General features: G+C 33.8%; 1 pseudogene; it reads right to left on the bottom strand.

Annotated features, from left to right (window-relative positions):
• Positions 1–459: 459 nt before the first annotated feature.
• Positions 460–9,967, bottom strand: LOC128166881 (uncharacterized; annotated as a pseudogene).
• Between the last annotated feature and the right edge of the window lie 3,923 nt (positions 9,968–13,890).

The following is a 13,890-nucleotide window of genomic DNA, read 5'->3' as shown; positions in this document are numbered from 1 at the left end:
AGAAATTATCAATTAAAAACACAAAACTGCATCCCGCAACGCTAAAAAAATGGTACGGCGCGTTGTGTCAGATTGTTACGTCAAAACATGAATTTGATAACGTCATGCTTGGCACTGAAGCGTAGTAACGTCTTTTTTGACGTGGCAGCGAAAGGGTTAAGTCAGAAGCATGCAGCATGCAAAGCATGCTTTGAAATGATCATATACTAGTACCGGTATATGTTTATGCATCTCAGGAAGAAGTTTGGTCTGTGTACCCCTTTTGATAAGATGAACATAGATCAAAACATTGTCTTTGACCGGTGTCAAAGATAAAAAAAAAAATGTCTTCAAATACATTGTTTTTTTAAGTTTGGTTTCTATAATTATCTTCAAAGAGAATATGGTAACAGACCAGAAAACCTCTTCACTAAAATCATTGACACCTAAAGTGTCAAATGCCATTGGTTTGAAACTACTTGTAAAAATTAAGGTGTGAACAACTTATCTCGGTTATAGCTTAGGCCACATCAAAATGTCCTATACGCTTTTCCTTGTGACTTTGTATTAGGGTAATACCCCAAATCATTATTTTCCTTATCACCTTGTCCATGTACTACCACGTCTAGGTCATGACGAATCCCTACATGACCATGACCATCTCTGTGTCAAATAAAGGCAGCAGCAAATGCATAACCCCCACCAAAAATATTGCTATGGCATAGCAATCCATCCTCAACACTTGTAATGTAGACACAGATTAACAGACAGACAAGGTAAATCCTTTATACCATGATACCTTTATTTGCAGAGGTAAAACAACATTAATAAGGGAACACTTTTGTCAGTTAAAGATTATATATTTTATTTCTCAAAGTTAGAAAAATGTGTCATGCATGATTTCAAACACAAGACATGTATATATATGTGAACATTCTTGATAGCTGTAATAGTAGTAGCATTTGAAAATTGTTCACAGAGAGACAAACAGAAAGCTACACAAATAGATCATCGCATACACTCTTCTGGTCAATGGCCAGCAAAGCTAAAACCCACAGGTGTCATGAGAAATTGAACGTCACAGATGTCCTCTGCAAACATAAGGGGAAATATACACTACATGTAAATATTAGATATTTTAATATGATTGTCCTTTTTTAAAAACGTTAAGTATTCTAAATTACATTGTAATATACTTTTAAAATATATGCAATACATATTTCAATCATGTTCACTTGACCTTAAACATAAAAGTAACACATAAGAAATTACAACATCTTATTGCTGATATTAAGATTTTAAAACGAATAAAAACTAAACCATGAGGTTACACCACAGGTACACATGTTGCAGATGGGAAGCAGAGAGAGTAATACAGATATAACACATACACGTTCAATCTTCAATCTAAAACATGAAGCATACAGACGACTCTTGTTTATAAATAAGTCCAGGGTATTTCATGAGGAGATAATCTTCCAATTACTGTTTCAATTTAAAGGGTTTATTACAGAATCATTTGTTACTGCAAGACCAAACGTCCTAAATTTGCATCCTCATCTTCTGCCATTACGTTTAACGGGGGCTCATTGGAATCAGCAATCGTATCTGCTGATTAAGTCTCAGCATATGTTGCATTTTACTCTTTTTCTGAAGAATACTTCTATCAGCAAGAAATTTGCATTTGTTTTTTAAGTTCAGTGCTTCTGCCTCTCTTGGTACACTTTAATCTTTAAAGTCCATATAAAATTCAAATGTCCTATTCCATTGTCCATTTTTTCATTGATGGTAATGTGGTGCATGATGGTTTATCCACTGATTCTATACCACTTGGGACATAATCCTTGTGTTCTTCAATAGAATCTGTGAATCAAATATAAGAAAGGTTCAGTGAATTAAATTCTACAATTGTACATGTAAGTTAAAATAATAGTGTACGCAACACATTTTCATAACATGCTAGTGCTTGGTATTCAATTTGTATACACACTACGCTGCAGTAAATTGTGATCACATCTTTCAGGTAATAATGCATTAATGTTTAAAAACTAAACAATTATCTGCGATCACATATCAATGTATATATTTGCATATAAACATATGTCTAAACTTGCTATATATATATGTACGCATATGAACAGTCAAATATCTGACCTCAAAGACACAAAAAACTCATAAACAACCCACCGCAAAAATATTTGAGCAAACAATCTATGACAGTGACCAACATCCCATGTACCTGGTAATTATGTTTGCAAATAAACAGATAACTAAACTCAAAGACACAGTAATAAACTATAGGAAAAATGTTAGAACAAATAATCTCTGACAGTGACCTACAATTCATGAATAGACACAAACATTTATACATGAAAGAGATTCAAAAACCACAAGCATTCCCATACATATCTTTCATTGTACATATGTACAAACTCAATATGTATGGACGCATATATCCAGTATACAAATGTCAATTAAGTAAACTCAAAGACACAAAAACTCATGAACAATCAACTGAAAAATGTTAGAATAAGAAATATATGATGATAACCCACAATCCATGAACAGACACAAACAGGTATACATATACATGACAATGTCCCACAATCCATAAACAGACCCAAACATGTATATACAAGACAATGACCCACATTCCATGAACAGACACCAACATTTTTTTTACAGTACAATAGTTCATCAAACAAATTAGGTAAAATTTTCTCCAGCATTCTATCATACTAATATCCAAACTCTTGTGACAAAAATCAAATTAGAAATTACATTTTAATCATATATGTAAGTAATGGAAATAAAAGATTAATGTGAACAATTGAAGATCTTTATAGGAACATGGTTACAGTAACATTTTTTTCTAGACTAAATGCTCATAGTATTACATTTAATCATATGTACTAGAGTTTATAACTGCGTAAACATTACAGGTAATTTGTATATAATTTGTTATTGTTTGGATTTTACATGTTTATTAAAAACGACAGTTGAATTTTTATTGAACCTGTTATTTTCCACAGGATTCGATGTTGAGATGACATGTTAGTAGTGATTGGCTGGGATGTTCGGTAATGAAAAAAATGTAGAATAAAGATAATTTATTAATCATGTAAGCCAATAAGTCATTTTTGTATACCCTTTAGATGAAGCAGCTAGGATTAACAACTAGGCAATTGTTAATAAAAAGATTTCTGCGAGTTTCTTTATTTGTACATTTTTTTTTATCAAACTCTGCCATTAATTTATCACATTAATTTTGAAGATCATTTAGAGCTAATATTATATGTTTATCATGTCTTGAACATCATTTATCCTTTCCTCTGGTGTATCATTCCTATCGTATCTTGCATGTACACTTTTCAATGTACATGTATAACATGCGTCAATCCTATCATATCGTGCGTGGTTTCTATCCTATCATTTTATTATCATGTTAAATTCATTGCGGATACAGTATAACAGAGAACCAACAATTAACATAAAGATCAAATATCTAACTCAAAGTCACAAAAAAGTCGTGAACAAACTACCTGGTAAACTAAAAGGGAAAATTTTGAGCATATACCAGTCATCTATGACGGTGACCCACAATCCATTAACACATATTAACATGTATTTATGACAGCGACCAAAAAACCAGGAGTATTCACATATATATGTACTCATAAACACAAATATCTAAACTCAAAGACACAAAAACCAAAATGTTTGAGCAAACATTCTATGAGAGTGACCCACATCCCATGAACAGACAAAAACATTTATATATGACAGCACTCCAAAAGCAATGAGCATTCACATATATATCTTTGAATTTACAAATGTCTGAACTCAATATGTATTACTGCATATACACAATTGACTAAACTTGAAGACACAAAAACCCATACACAAATAACATGAAAAATGTTTAAACAAACAATATATGATAGTGACCCACAATCTATGAACAGATACAAACATATATATGCCGGTATATAGTACCCGCATCAATATTTTTTACAATCTTATACTATCATATCATATCATTTGTCAGACCTATCGATCAAGCATACAGATCTATCATCATGCACAAATCCAGTAGTACCGAGTGTTAATCCTAGAAAGTTTATCATTTAACTTCACGGTTTTTCTGTTTATCCTATTATGTTAATCATATCGTTCCTTTCCATAAGCAGGTCATTTTATCATGAACAGATCGACGCCAACATGTAACATATTTAAACAATAAAACGCTTTCTATAGTGATTCATTCGGGATATGAAGGTAGCGACATTGCAGGAAAAATACATAACCCGCGTTAGCTGATCAGTCCTGTCACTTTCAGTTGCTGTAGATTTCGACCAATAGATAAATGGGGCCTGTAGATTTCAGTCTGGCTGTTTCTATAGAGCTATGAATTAACTATAACCTACCGTAAGAAATTGAGGAAATTATACTTAAAGTTTGTAGATGTAAATATACGACAATGACCCACAATCCATGGACAGATACAAACATGAATATACATGACCCACAATCCATGAACAGACACAAACATGTATATACAGTTCAATAATTCATCAAACAAATTAGATACAATTTTCTCCAGCATTCTATCATACTATAATATCAAAATGCTTGAGACCAAAATTAAATAAGAAATTACTTTGCTATGTAAACAAATCTTTTGTTTAAATTTTGAATGTTGAAGCAAAACTTCCAGTTATAGACCTAAAATGAATGTGTTAAATGTTAGGAACTGTTTATTTATTTTTAAAATGAATAAAAAGATAGACAAATCAGCTTGAAAAAGACTTGTATATTGAACCCATGTAAATAAAAAATAGGGCATAAGCCTGGTTTACATGACAAAGAATTGTGAGCTCTGTATCTTGCTTGTAACTCAATGACTGACTCTCAAATTTCATTTGATCATTAGAAATATATTCTAAAGCATTGTAAATAATGAAAACAGAAAAACAAAATTTGACCAAAATCATGACAGTGCCCCTTTAAAATATTTGCATATATAAAAATGTCTGAACTCATAGACACAAAAAAGTCATGAACAAACTACCTGGTACAGGAGAAATAATACAACAATTAACCTACGATAGTGACCCACAATCCATGAACAGACACAAACATGTATATATGACAGTGAACCACAATCCATGAACAGACACAAACATGTATTACTATAGCAACCTTAGAACTATAAGCATTCACATATATATACATATACATGTAAACACAAATAAAACTCAAAGATATGGAACACCTCAACTGCCTGTAGATAATGCCCATAATATGCTGATAGTTCAACATTTCATGCTGATCATCGATAAACATTACATGCTGATCATCGATCAACATTACATGCTGATACATCAAGTGAACTTTATATGCTGATACTTCTTCATTATATGATAATTTATCAATTATCATTACATGCTGATAGTATAACATTACATGCTGATAATTTTTTATTATATGATGATACCTATTCACTATATGCTTTCACTAATACATGCTGATATTTCATAAAATGATGGTATTACAGTATGCGGTGATTCTAAATTCGCTTTAAGCAGCAGGATCGTGATTCGGTAAAAATAAAGGGATATTACTAAGGAGAGAATAGAATAAATTCAAGCTACATTGTACCCAAGAATTTAAACAAGTTTCTTTTATGCTTATTTCCTTATATAAATATGGACACCCCATTGGTTATTATCAAAACTTATATTCCCAATACTAGGGATTGTGCCATTCAGCTGAAACTGGATGCTGGAGGGAATGGGGGCACCATCACTTTCATCTCTGTGTGTCAAACAACTCCATAGTCCCCTTATTGGAACTCATCTTTGTTTAGGCGCCTTCAAATTGGATGCCAATTTTATGAGTACGTTTTATGTTGTAGGTTGATTGTTTTAATTCTGCAGGCCTTCAAATTTATTTTTACCCACTTTGGATTGGGCATTCTACGGCATTAAATAGCGATTTTACTTTCTTTCTTAAGGAAATCAGAGCATGAGCAATCATCCATTAGATCCCAGCGCTTTGCACAAACTATCTTTTATTTAAGGGGGGGGGGGGGGGGGGGTGGGGGGGGGGGGGTGGGGGGTGGTGGTGGTGGCAGACCTACCCCTCAATCACAACAAGTCAACAAGTAAATACAAAATAGGAAATTGGGGGGGGGGGGGGGGGATCCCGTATTTTACAATATTTCATCTATTGATCTACATATGATCGAATTTCCATTTTCATAAAATTATTGTAAAACTACATGCAAAGGATAGAGCATTGCGTCCTCCAGATTGCAATATCTTACATGAAGTCAGATGCTAGGGACTATGTGTGCTGTTGAAACTGATTTTAGCAGTAACTGTACTGTTGAAAAAAATTAGTGCTTACATTGCCCACTCCTTTATGTGGATCTCCAGGGAAAGCCCACCCATAAATCTGATGTAACCTGAATGACAGAAGTCTTTGTTTAGGTGCTATGAATACTTTTAGCGGTCCACTTTGACCAAGCGCCATAAACTTGGGTTCACTTCAGAATGCACATTTTTGGACAAAAAATCCCCTGGGGTACCTCGACCCCCCTGATTTGTATGCACTGATGGGGAGCGCCAATGGTTTTCCCAAGCAGGCTTTCTTTAAATATAAAATGACTCTGTTAAAGGACAACACATAATCAATTGGTATTATTTGTTGAGTATCTTGATCTAAACTAGTCTCAGTGGACCTTAGTAATATCTGATCAATCTCCGAAACAGAGAAAAAGCCCAGTGTTAAAAACTTGTCAGCCATCAATGAATTCTGAATTTTAGTGTATTTCAATCTCAAGATGACCCTTCCCTATTTTTAGAATCACCGCAGAGTGAAGTACCATCATATAATGAAGAAGTATCAGCATGTAACAAAGAACTATCATCATATAAAGACAAAGTATTAGCATGTAATGTTAAAGTTTCAGCATGTGATGTTGAAGTATCATCATGTAAATTAATGTTGAAGTATCATCATCATCCACATAAGGTAGTTGAGGCGTTATGTACAAGGACACTAAAACCTCATGAACAAACAATCTGTTACAATGACCCACATCCCATGAACAGACAAAAGCATGTGTATATGACAGCAACCCAAAAATCATTAGCATTCACATATATATTTGCACTTAAACAAATTTCTAAACTCAAAGACACAAAATAGGCGTGAACAAACTACAGGAAAAATGTTAGAACAACCAATCCATGATAGTGATCCACGTCCTATGAACAGACACAAACATGTAGATATGAGAGTATCCCAAAAACCATGAGCATTCACATATATATCTTTGACTAAATATGTATGCATGCATATGCACAAATGTCTAAACTCAAAGACACAAAAACCCATGAACAATCCACAGAAAAAATTGCAGAACAAAAACTCTATGAAAGTGAACCACAATCCATGAACAGACACAAACGTATATATATACAAGGGTTGTCCAAAACATTTGTGAACACATATAATTTTATTCAAAATAGAAGCGCCATTATCAGGAAAGTATTATAATATTGTAATAAAGAGCATAATAATGTATGTGTATAAAAATCAGAGCAATGTATATTTTTGCAATGGAGTTATGAACGATATACATTGCCTAGTATGACGTTAAATTATAATGACGTAGTCCTCGGTTTATTTGAGAGTAATATGCCGCATTCACCATTTGGTCAGAAGGTACAATCGCATATTCCATCAACATATCACTTGTCCCACTTGTGGATAAGTTTCCATAATCGTTTCATTCATTTCAGTTTTTTACTTCAGTTGACACAATTTTTTTATTGCCAGCGGTCAGATGAAGTTGCTTTTTCATGCGTTTTTAAAGACATATTCTTGATGTAATATCTTTTAAAAGTCCTCTGCTGGTTTGAAAATATTTTTAAATGATGTATGAAAATAATGTACACAATACAGCTAGACTACATCACAATAGAAGATTATGAAAACAGTAAATATTCATATCTAAAAACTCAATTACAAAGTTTGGACAATTTTTGCACTGGGACGTGCATACTTTCTGCGAGCCTTTGATACATTAAATTTTACTTTATTTCTATAGAAAACAATAAAAACCACTTTGGTTTGATCTGAAATTTTATGACAAAGATTTAGATAAACAATATGAATATATTAACCCATTTAAAATGACAAAAACGCGATTGTCCACGAACTTATTTGGACAACCCTGGTATATATAGTACCGGTATATATATATGACAATGACCTACAATCCATGAACAGACACAAACATGTATGTGTGACAATGACCTGCATTTAATCCATGAACAGACACATATATGAAAATGACCCACAATCCATGAACAGACACAAACATGTATATATGACAATGACCCCCATTTAATCCATGAACAGACACAAACATATACCGGTATATATATATTTATATATACATGTATATGACAATGACCCACAATCCATGAACAGACACAAACATATATATATATATTACAATGACCCACGTTTAATCTATGAACAGACACAAATACAAATATCTGACAGTGACCCAAAAACCATGAGCAATCACACAGTTATAAGTTTGCATATACACAATGTCACAAAGACACAAAAAAAATCATGAACAATCTACAGGGAAAATGTCAGAACAAACAATTCCATTTCAGAGAAAAAGCTGTCATTGTCAAAGTTAAGGATAAAGGCTGATTAAAAAGTGGTGACAAAATATAACTAAAACAATAACGAAATTAAGAATCCTCGACACCCTGTGACTTCTACTTTTAAGACAATACGTCACATCATGGCAATTTCAACGCGATGTGAAACAGTTTATATCGCCAATAATTGGTCTTTTAAATATCTCTGTGCAGCTATGGGTTTACCCTCAGTCTACCAACCCACCGGTTCTGAGTGTGAATACTGAAGGAGCATTTATTTTAATGAAGAGATATGAAATTTAAAGTCCCCCCTTAAAAAAACTGATTATAGGGGGGGGGGGGTAATTTTTAAGTCAAAACACATGCTAAAAATCAATATCTTTAATTAAGAGAATGGGCTTGTATGCAGAACTTTTAACAGGTGTTGAGGACCCTCAAATAATGTATCTGCATGTATTACCTTCACTGATAGTGCCTTCCAGACAATGCTGATGCTACTACCATTACAAGCTTCTATCTAATATTCTGAAAAGAAATAAAATGATTTGGTGATCAATTAATACTCAGATAGTATCCTTTAAGGAGGCTGGGTGGTTAATAAATTAACCATCTGATCTTCTTTAAATTTTTTGATATGATTTGTCTAGCTATAAACTATCATTTACAAAAGAAAAAAATCTAAATATTTTAGCTTTAAAATCTTATTACTTTTCTCTATCTTTATACATAGGTCTTCTTATTAAGGAGATAAAAATAGTTCAAAAATTGTTGCGCCAATCGAGTGCTCTTAAAAAGATTCTAGCACTAAACTATGCGGTATATGCAAAACTGCCGCTTCCAAAATGCTCCCTAGAGTATACAAAGAACAATGATATTCTAGTGAAGTCCTGCCTTGACAAAAATTCCCTATCATTCAGAATACATGTATTTGTGTAATAAAAATACCTATGCAAGGCTGTTGAACATATTCGGCAACATGGTCCTTTATGACCTGTTGAATCTGTAGAACAAGTATATACGGTAATTATGGCTTCACTGTTCTGCAGAATCTGTGGAACATCTGGGTGTGCTTCAACAGGATTTGCCTTCAAATTCCTCCCTAGAGTACAGGCAAAGAATAATTGTCAATGAAATTTTAGTTACTTAGTTACTACAGGTCTACTGTAGTTACTGAAATGTTCCCCTATATTTCAGAAAGAGTAACTAAAGGTAATACCTGTAGTAAAATGCCTAAGCTGTTGAACATGTGAAGTTGCATGGTTCTGAGTAGACTGTAGTATCAGTTAAGAGCCCATCTTAACTAGTTAGTGGAACATCTACATGAGTTACCATTGTGTCCCTCTCTAGAATGCTCTCTGTTATAAATTTGAAAAAGATTTCATTGTAATTAGAGTTAAGCTTGTAAATCATGTGTTGAAAAAAGTAATGTAGTTAATGAAAAATACCTGTTCATGTCTGACATCTGCTGAATCAGTGCAGTGGTCAGAAGAATCCATGGAACGTGCATCACAGTGCTGCAACAGAGTCCAAAGTCATATCTAATCTCCTACTGTCTATCAATATCCCTCCTTGCAAAGAGTCAAAGCTTCCATGGGAAGTTGTTCATTCAACATTAATTTCATAACAGCATTATTTTTGGGCTTGTCTGAGGTTGCATCATTAATGTGCTTTTCAAGCTTTTGGAAGATTCATACTGATCAATGCTGTAAAATAATAATGAAAACAATACTTAGATAAAAAGTCTAATGTTACATATAAACATAAGCATTCATATGATGAAATATTATGGTTATATGAACAATGCATGCGTTATGAAACAACAATACATATCACAATATAGTGGTAACGGTATATGAATCACAATGTATTTTTAAAAAATACAAGGGCACCGCAAAGCAGAGCATCCCCTCACAAAATGAAATTATTGGGGGGGGGGGGGGGGGGGATGCATTATTTAGAATATACATGTAATTGAAAATAACAAATATTTATCTTCATAAAACCTCTTTAGATCAAAATATTCCTTTCCCCATGCACGCTCTTGGGGGGGGGGGGGGGGGGGGGGGGGAGAGGAGGTAATAATTTTTTTTTCTTCATACAAATAAAAACCTGAAACACACTACTATACCAGCTGTATGTTTCTCACATGCTTCTCACACGCTATACAGTTTTTACAATACGTTCCTAGCATAGCACGGTTTGCTTTTTGTACGATATGATAAATGTTACTCACACTGTACGGTCTTTTTTCACATGATATGATATCATAATGCTTCCTGTATGAAAAAGTGTATAGAAAAAGTGTTATACATGTATCTAGCTGCAATAATGTAGCCCTCTCCGATTTTTATATCTGATGTTTACTGGAGAGGGCTACAATTCCACAGGATCTCCGTAATGGTGCTAAATTAATTTTTTAATGCAACTGACTTCGGTCTAAAAATTTCGATTTTATATTTGACTTCCTTTAGATAAAATGATTTTTTAATTCAGGTTGAACAAACTAACCGTATATAAATCAAAACCAGATAAAACACATAAGCATGTTTACCAGTCATCTTTTTCAGCAGCCAAGACAGTTCTAGCGTGATTGTATGGGATCTACGCTTGGAGTTTTGATGGGCTTGATAACGTGAATGACAGAGTAAATAATCGATCTTTCCTCGTTCTATCACTAAAACATCGTTTCAGGAAATGGTATATAATGGAAAATTCATATTTCAGGGGTGTGCAATTACCATCGCCCGACGCCCGGGGCTACCGATTTTAGAGGTCGGGCTAGCAAAAACATTAACTGTGGTAGCCCGTCGGGCTAGTAAATCATAACCAGAGTTGGCAAAATATGCCGGTAAATTTGCAGTGTCCTAGTAGGAAAAGTGTATCGTCATTGTTATCAGAGGCATGATATCTGCTCCTTTTAAGTCATGGTAGCCTAAAAATTTCTTAAGCATTTTTTTCTCGTGCTACATTCTTCTGAGAAAAACACTCTGCTGTAAGTTTCACACTTTGAAGTTTTACCGACAGTGTTGACCTGACCAGTGGCTAGACGAGATAGTCACGCCTCACTGCACATGGCTTCCGTAGTTACCTGTGCAGCTGTTTCAAGTGACATCACTGTAAAATGATTCCATTTTCTTTAATATGTATTCATTGGCTTTTTTAGAGAGAGAGAGAGAGAGAGAGAGAGAGAGAGAGAGAGAGGCATTACAGAGATATTATAAATTTCTGCACTAACTATTCTCATGAACACATTTTAAAGTGACCTGCTTGGTGAATTAAAAAAAAAAATCATATTTTGCATATTATTTTTTTGTGCATTTTCCATTATTTTAAATTAAAATTTACCATTACGTAATTAATTGCATAGTTGTATTTTGTAAATGGAAATTAAACAGGATAAAATGCATGCACACATAGATAGTTGCAGTGATTTTATAGAGTCTGTTCACATTCACACTGTTATGTTTGGGTTTTATTATATAAACGGTATCCAAACCAATTTTGTAACTAAAATGTGAGAGATCAATGAAGTTGAATATTTTTGAACTAGTCTACCACAGAAAACATGCAAGTAATAAATATTTCGTATATTAATAATTATATACTAGTATCATACAGGTTTTTTTTATAAAATGAAATGTCGACATGTCCGAAATAGTCTGGCTAGTAACTTTGAATCTTGGGCTAGTAACTTTAGTACTCCCACTAGCCCCTGGGCTAGTGGCCAAATTTTGTAATTGCACACCCCTGTATTTACAGCGTTAATTATGTTTAAAATAGGGGAATTCCTATATTCAGGTAAAGATCCGCTCCTGAATTCTCATTGGCTGTCCCAAAATAAAACTGGTCAAGGCCAGTAAACATGGCGGACAAATTCAACTTGTGTTGTTGACATACACGAAAAATAACCGATATATGGACTATACTTGATATTTTTGGATTAATTTATGCCATAGACATCTACAATGTTTGAGTTCTGGTAAGAAATGCAAATGTTATTTCCATTTATGTACGATTTGAGACGAAATTGTTGCGGGAGTGAATCACTCCCGCACTTGCACCATTACGGAGATCCTTTGGAGTTGTAGCCCTCTCCAAAAAAAAAAAAAAAAATCGGGAGAGGGCTACATCATTGCAGCTAACATGTATCATACAGGAAGCATATCATATCATGTAAAAAAAAAAATGATCATACAGTGCTAGTAACATATTGATCATATAGTTCATTTCCAATAATTATGAATTTGATTTCTCACAATTAATGTTTATTTTCTTTTTTTTAAAACATCTACATATTAACATGAATTTCATTAGTTAAGATTATTACAAATTTAGATAGAAAAAAAAATCATCATTTAAAATTCAAAATATGGAATGTTTAAAACAATGGCCTTTTATAGACAAAAAATCGCCCATTAAAAGTACTGTATTTTTCGGAAATCAGGTCAATACTTTTTTTTCCTGGCACGTGGACCTCGCCCTATTCATCGCTTCACCTTATTTATGTTTTTTTTAAAATTTGATATGAAATTTTGCACAAATTTATGCAAATCTCCAATAAAATCATGAGTGTTTACTATAATACGGGTGCGTCTTTTAACCCCAAGGAACCCTAAGGAACCCCAAGGAAACCCCAAGGAACCCCAATGATTGAAATTAATAACTATTAATACCCAAGGGGTCTCATTGGAGTTCACGGGTCACCTCTTAGTACCCCAAGGACACCCCAAGGAAACCCAGTAGGATACCCCTACGAACCCCAATGATAGAAATTATTAACCACTAAAAATCCAGGGGTCTCATTCAAATCCAAGGCTCACCCCAAGGTACCCCCAATGATAGAAATTAATAACTATTAATACCGAAGGGATCTCACTGGAATCCAAGGGTCACCTCCAAGTATCCCAAGGATACCCCTAGGAATCCGAAGGATACTCATAAGAACCCCAATAATAGAAATTAGTAACAAGTGATACCCCAGGAGTCTCATTGATATCAAGGGTCACCTCAAGGAACCCCAAGGATACCACAATGATAAAAATTGATAACTATTGATACCCAAGGATACTTATTGGAGTCTACGGGTCAACTATTGGTACCCCAAGGATACCTGTAGGAAGTTAGGAACCCCAAGGTACCCAAATGATACAATCTAATAACCACCCCAATGGTTTTACTGTAAAACATATTTCTAATTAATACCGAATGACTCAATGGA

Source organism: Crassostrea angulata, chromosome 10 (assembly GCF_025612915.1).
Source record: "Crassostrea angulata isolate pt1a10 chromosome 10, ASM2561291v2, whole genome shotgun sequence".
Taxonomy (NCBI): Eukaryota; Metazoa; Mollusca; class Bivalvia; order Ostreida; family Ostreidae; genus Magallana; species Magallana angulata.
This window is presented reverse-complemented; position numbering and strand designations above follow the sequence as displayed.